Here is a 6229-nt window from a genome sequence, read left to right on the forward strand (position 1 = left end):
CAGGCTGGTCTCAAACTCCTGACCTCGTGATCTGCCTGCCTCAGACTCCCAAAGTGCTGGGATTACAGGCGTGAGCCACCACGCCCGGCCCTTCCAACCATTTTTATATACCATTTGCTATGTCTACAAAGCAATTTATGAAGAGGTGCCAAAAGAGGAGAATAAGGTCAGTTCATTAATATCTAATCTACTGACTTTCTACTTCCCTAGTCTATCTCTTTCATCATGATTAAAGAATAGCAAACATTAAAAAGTACTTCAAAGGAGCAGTGCACTATGTATGATTGCACCTGTGAATAGCCACTGCACTCCAGCCTGAGCAACATAGCGAGATCTCTTAAAAAAAAAAAAAAAAAGGACAAAAGAAAGAAAGAAAAAGAAAGCCAGGCGAGGTAGCTCACACCCATAATCCCAGCACTTTGGGAGGCTAAGGTGGGTGGATCACCTGAGGTCAGGAGTTCGAGACCAGCCTGACCAACATGGAGAAACCCTGTCTCTACTAAAATTACAAAAATGAGCCAAGCATGGTGGTGCATGGCCTGTAATCACAGCTACTTGGGAGGCTGAGGCAGGAGAATCGCTTGAACCCAGGAGGCGGAGGTTGCTATGAACCGAGATCGTGCCACTGCACTCCAGCCCGGACAACAAGAGCAAAACTCCATCTCGGGGGGAAAAAAAAGGTGGATCACTTGAGCCCAGGAATTCGAGACCAGCCTGGGTAACATGGCAAAACCCTGTCTCTACAAAAAATACAAAAACAAAAAAATTATCTGGGTGTGGTGGCACAAGCCTGTAGTCCCAGCTACTAGGGAGGCTGAGGTGGGAGAACCACCTGAGCCCGGGAGGTAGAGGCTGCAGTGAGCCGTGATCACACCACTGTGCTCCAGCCTGTGCAACAGAGTCCTTACCCACGCCCCCCCCCCAAAAAAAAGAACCCAGGTTAAGATCAAGAATGAAGCACCTCTGATCAGTGTATGGGACTTGTCAAAATGCTAATAGAGTACAATTCCAACCCTCTGGATATTTGAGAGCTCCAGGATTATCAAACCAGCTATGGTAAGCAGGGGGAGGGGGGTGGCCAAATTAAATACCTGTAAAATGCCAGAAAAAAAAGCCTTTGCTTCATTTGGGCTAGGGCCCCAGTTCAAAAAAGGAGTTATTTACAGGAAAACACATCCTATGTTAAGTTTAAAATAAGAGAGTTCAAATAATAGAAATGACTAAATTAATTCTCACATTAGGGTACAGCCCCATGATGCAGTCACTTTTCAAGGATCATCGTTTTGTTTTGGTTTTTTTTTGAGACGGAGTCTTGCTTTGTTGCCCAGGCTGGAGTGCAGTGGCACGATCTTGGCTCACTGCAACTTCTAACTCCCAGGTTCAAGCAATTCTCCTGCCTCAGCCTCCTGAGTAGCTGGGACTACAGGCGCGTGCCACCACGCCCAGCTAATTTTTTCTGTATTTTTAGTAGAAACGAGGTTTCAACATGTTAGCCAGGTTGGTCTTGATCTCCTAACCTCATGATCCCCCTGCCTCGGCCTTCCAAAGTGCTGGGATTACAGGCGTGAGCCACCGTGCCCGGCCCATCGTCTCCTTTAATACTCTGTTCCCTCAAAGAACTAATCCTTTCCTGACATATAAAACATTGCAGGAGAGTTGACATTTAAAATCCCTCCCACCTCAGAGAATCTCTCAAATCTGTTTCCTGGGCAACAATTGCCAGAAGCCAGCAATCACTAACGCTGACTAGCTGCCATGCACCCAGCACCTAGTCACCCTTCTCTAAAGGTTCCCTGACCCATTTCTTAGCAGACTTTAATTGATTCTGGACCCAGCAGCTTGGATATTCTTGGGAGTACACCAATTCTTCTCATATTATCTTGGTTTTTTTCAGTTAATAGGGTGTGCTCATCCCCCAAAGTAAGCTGTTACTAACCTAGGGTGGTGAGTAGGGAAAAGTAGAATCACTTAGGGGTGACTTAGACTAAAATATTTCGTACAAGAAAGGTTATAGGTGAAACACCGTGGGAAAGCAAAATCTTGGGAACAACCTAAGTGACCATCAACAGGAAAATGACTGAAGTACAGTCAACCATTCAGTGGTGCCGCCATGTAAAAAATGAAGCAGGCTTTATGAGTACTGGTGATTAAAGCTGTCAATATTACATGACTAAGGTCCTGATCGATGTGTAGTATGACCCCCCCATCTGAGGAAATTAAAAATACATACATACAAGCAAATAAAACCTTATATATCCAAATAATACATGGAAGGTTATCAAAGAAATCAATTGTATTTACTTCTGAAGGGCAGATACAGTAGAAGGGGGAACACTTTTCATTTTACATCTTTCTGTATTGGTTTCTAACTACACATATGTATTACTTTTATAACAACTCAAGAGGAAGAAAACTTTTCAGGTTTTCCCCTCCTGCCCAAAAACCTTTCTGAGTGAAAACCCCTAACCCACTTAGGAAAACACCCTTTTATCACTTCTTCTAGCTCCTAGCACCCAACGTCTTTACAACTCAGGTTTCTAGGAACAGTCTGTCAGTGACCCTTTTTTATTTTTATTTTTATTTTTATTTTTGTTGAGACAGAGTCTTGCTCTGTGGCCCAGGCTGGAGTGCAGTGGCACGGTCCCGGTTCACTGCAACCTTTCCGCCTTCTGGGTTCAAGCAATTCTCTGCCTCAGCCTCCCAAGTAGCTGGGATTACAGGAGCCCGTCACCACACCAGGCTAATCTTTATGTTTTTAGTAGAGATGGGGTTTCACCATGTTGGCCAGGATGGTCTCGAACCCCTGACTTCCGGTGATCCACCCGCCTCGGCCTCCCAAAGTGCTGGGATTACAGGCTTTGGGAGTCACCACGCCTGGCAGTCAGTGGGCCAATTCTTAAGGCTGGCTCTCAAGGATGAACCAGCACAATTTACCCGGCTTATAAATCCTATCAGCTTCAGAAGACGACTTGCCAAACACAAACTTATCCTCACCAGTTAAAAACTCATTTTTTCTCAAAAACCCAGTGAGAAAAAATAACTCCAGGCCAGGTGCAAGTGGTTCATGCCTGTAATTCCAGCACTTTGGAAGCCCGAGGCGGGTGGGTCACTTGAGGTCAGGAGTTCAAGACCAGCCTGGCCAACATGGTGAAACCGTCTCTACTAAAAATGGAAAAAATTAGCCAGGCGTGGTGAAGAGCGACTGTAATCCCAGTTACTCGGGAGGCTGAGGCAGGAGAATCGCTTGAACCCATGTGGCAGAGGAACTTGCAGTGAGGCGACATCGCGCCACTGCACTCTGGCCTGGGCGACAGAGCGAGACTCCGGCTCAAAAAAAGATAAAATAACTCCAGTGTACTGCGCCCTTATTTCCTGACATTGCGCCGAACGTTACACATAGATCCTCCTCCGTATGATCCTTAGTTCAGGTTAAATTCTTGATAAATTACTGCCCCAGGAGCCTCCACTGACATCAACTGCTACTACCATTTGTGGAATTCCGCGGGCCAGACACCCCACACTGCATTCCCTCACAACTGATTCTCCCGATAGCCCACGGGGTAGACACTGTCATTTCCATTCACAGATAAGCAAAGTGAAGCTCGGAAAGAGGGGACTTGCCCAAGGCCACAAGGATAAAAGGGAGTGCGATGACTCAACCGATAAAAATAATCCCGGGTGTGGTAGGGGGAGCTGAGCCCGACTCCTCCCACTATGCGGCCGGGGCTCCGAAGGCCTAGCCCGGGTCCGGAAATGGGCTTCTAGGGCCCCAGGACGAGGTCCACCTCCGGAGCTGAGGTGAGGTCCAAGTTAGCCCGAGGAGCCCGCAGGTCTCACATTTCAATCATTTTTCTACCCCACAGGCAGGGACTCCCAGCTCCTGGGGCAGGCAGCCACTGTGGCCGCGAGCGAGCGTGCGCGGGGTAGGAAGAAGAAGGAAGGGGACAGAGGGAACGTTCACCTGCGCAAGTGCCACCTCGGAGGACGGGGGAGCGGGGTACGAGGGAAGATCAGAATAAGACCCTAACTCCCACAACTGACTCCGAGAAAAGGGAGACCACCACTCCCCGAGCTTTGCAGCGCCCCGCGGGAACCGGAAATCTTGCCCCGCCCGGAAGTTAAAAGGAGGAGCATAGGTTGGAAGCGGGGCCGGGTCTCTCTAGCCTCCGGGGTGCTCCGCAGCTTCATGATTTTAACTCTTGGTGGTCTTTTGACAGTCCTCAGTCCTTACCGTGCGGAGTTTTGGCTACATTCTAAGCAGCTTTTTTGCTCCGGGGACGTTCTTTGTCTTTTTGAGCTGCAGTTTGCCCAACTGCAAAATGGAAAGAAATGAAGCAGGAATTAAGATACTCTAGGAGCTCGCCCACAGCTGAGTCAGGGCCCCATTCTGAGGTTACACCCTTGGGCCTTTGCACCACTCAAAGGAAGGAAACCAAGAGAAAGGAGTGGCTGGCTGCTGTTTGGTGACAGTGGTTCTTGCATGGGCGCCCCGCGGAATCATTCCAGATGAGTCAGTGGATAGAGTCTATAGGTCCTGCCTCAGTGTACGCAAACAGCAGTGGGCATATGGCCGTTGGAGGTTGATACAGCCTGTCCGGGGTGGGACTCTGTGTGTATGGGAGGCTAAATCTCAGCAGGACTTTTCCAGTTGCTACCAGACTACGCACTGTCGCCTGATGGTTAAGAACTGAAGCTTTACAGTGAGCCGAGATCGCGCCACTGCACTCCAGCCTGGGCGGCAGAGCGAGACTCCGTCTCAAAAACAAAAAACAAAACAAAAAAAAAAAGATTGAAGCTTTAGCCGTGCGCAGTGGCTCACGCCTGTAATCCCAGCACTTTGGGAGGCAGAGGCGGGTGGATCACCTGAGGTCAGGAGTTCGAGACCAGCCTGACCAACAAGGTGAAACCCAGTCTTTACTAAAAATACAAAAAGTAGCTGGGCGTGCTGGCAGGCGCCTGTAGTCCCAGCTACTCGGGAGACTGAGACAGAAGAATTGCTTGAACCGGGGAGGCGGAGGTTGCAGTGAGCCGAGATTGCGCCACTGCGCTCCAGCCCGGGCGAGGGATCGAGACTCCATCTAAAAAAAAAAGAGAGAAAAAAGAAAAAGAACTGAAGCTTTGAAGTCATACTGATCTAGTTTGCGTCTGATCACACAGGTTCAATGACGTAGCCGGCTAGAGGAAGCAGAGATGCTAACCACTGCAGCCGCGATCTTAACCCTAAGGGGGAGGGATTGAGCTGTTAGAGAGAGGTACTCTGTTGTCTTATCCCTCTCTCTTTCCAGCTGGCATATCCGAATGGGCTGAGCTACGGAATTAAGAGGGACACCCCAAAGCCCCCATTGCTGGGTTATTGCTCCAGAGCCAATGTCCTTGGGGAAAGGAAGATATGCCCTTTGTCTACACTGCCACTGCTAGTCTGTAAACTCCTAGACGGCCGGCTGGTGGTTCACAAACCAGGACTCCTTGCTCTGGCCCTACTCCTACCTACCAGAATGACCGTGAACCCTTCCCCACTCACTCCTACAACCAGGTTTCCACCTCCTCTCTCAGCTTAGGTTTCCCTAACTGTAAAATAAGAGGGTTGGACTAGATTAAGGACTTCCAGCTCTTTCTCTCTCCCTACCTCTAAGGTTCCTTAGGAATCCTTCAGAAAACAGCAGGGGTTGGGAGAAGGATGCCACTTGAGTCCCAGAGCAACTCCAATTTTATAGGTACATTAATTTATGTGAAAGCGTATACGTTTAGGCTTGTGTAAGATTATCATCCCAGGTAAAATTCGGCCTTTGTGCTTCATCTTTCCCCACCCTCCCGCTCACTCAGTTTGCTCCAAGAATACTGGCTTTCTGGTTATTTTGCAAATCTGACAAGCTCATCTTCACTATTTTTTTTTTTTTTTGAGACAGAGTTTCGCTCTTGTCCAAGCTAGAGTGCAATAGTGTGATCTCAGCTCACTGCAACCTCCACCTCCCAGATTCAAGCGATTCTCCTGCCTCAGCCTCCGGAGTAACTGGGTTTACAGGCGCCCACCACCACACCCGTCTAATTTTTTGTACTTTTAGTAGAGACGGGATTGTGCCATGTTGGCCAGGCTAGTCTCGAACTCCTGTCACCCAGGGTGGAATGCAGTGGCATGATCTAGGCTCACTGCAACTTCCACCTCTTGGGTTGAAGTGACTCTCTTGCCTCGGCCTCCTGAGTAGCTGAGATTACAGACTTGCACCACCAT

The 6229-nt window shown here is 48.8% G+C and overlaps 1 long non-coding RNA gene across 1 annotated transcript in view; it reads right to left on the minus strand.

Annotated features, from left to right (window-relative positions):
- LOC105546829 overlaps positions 1-4102 on the minus strand; it is a 5891-nt gene extending 1789 nt beyond the window's left edge. The window contains exon 1 of the long non-coding RNA XR_001007147.1: positions 3962-4102. This is a non-coding gene — a long non-coding RNA (uncharacterized LOC105546829). The remainder of the gene's footprint in view (positions 1-3961) is intronic.
- Positions 4103-6229: the final 2127 nt, after the last annotated feature.

The sequence above is a fragment of the Mandrillus leucophaeus genome, unplaced genomic scaffold, assembly GCF_000951045.1.
Source record: "Mandrillus leucophaeus isolate KB7577 unplaced genomic scaffold, Mleu.le_1.0 Scaffold370, whole genome shotgun sequence".
NCBI classification, from domain to species: domain Eukaryota; kingdom Metazoa; phylum Chordata; class Mammalia; order Primates; family Cercopithecidae; genus Mandrillus; species Mandrillus leucophaeus.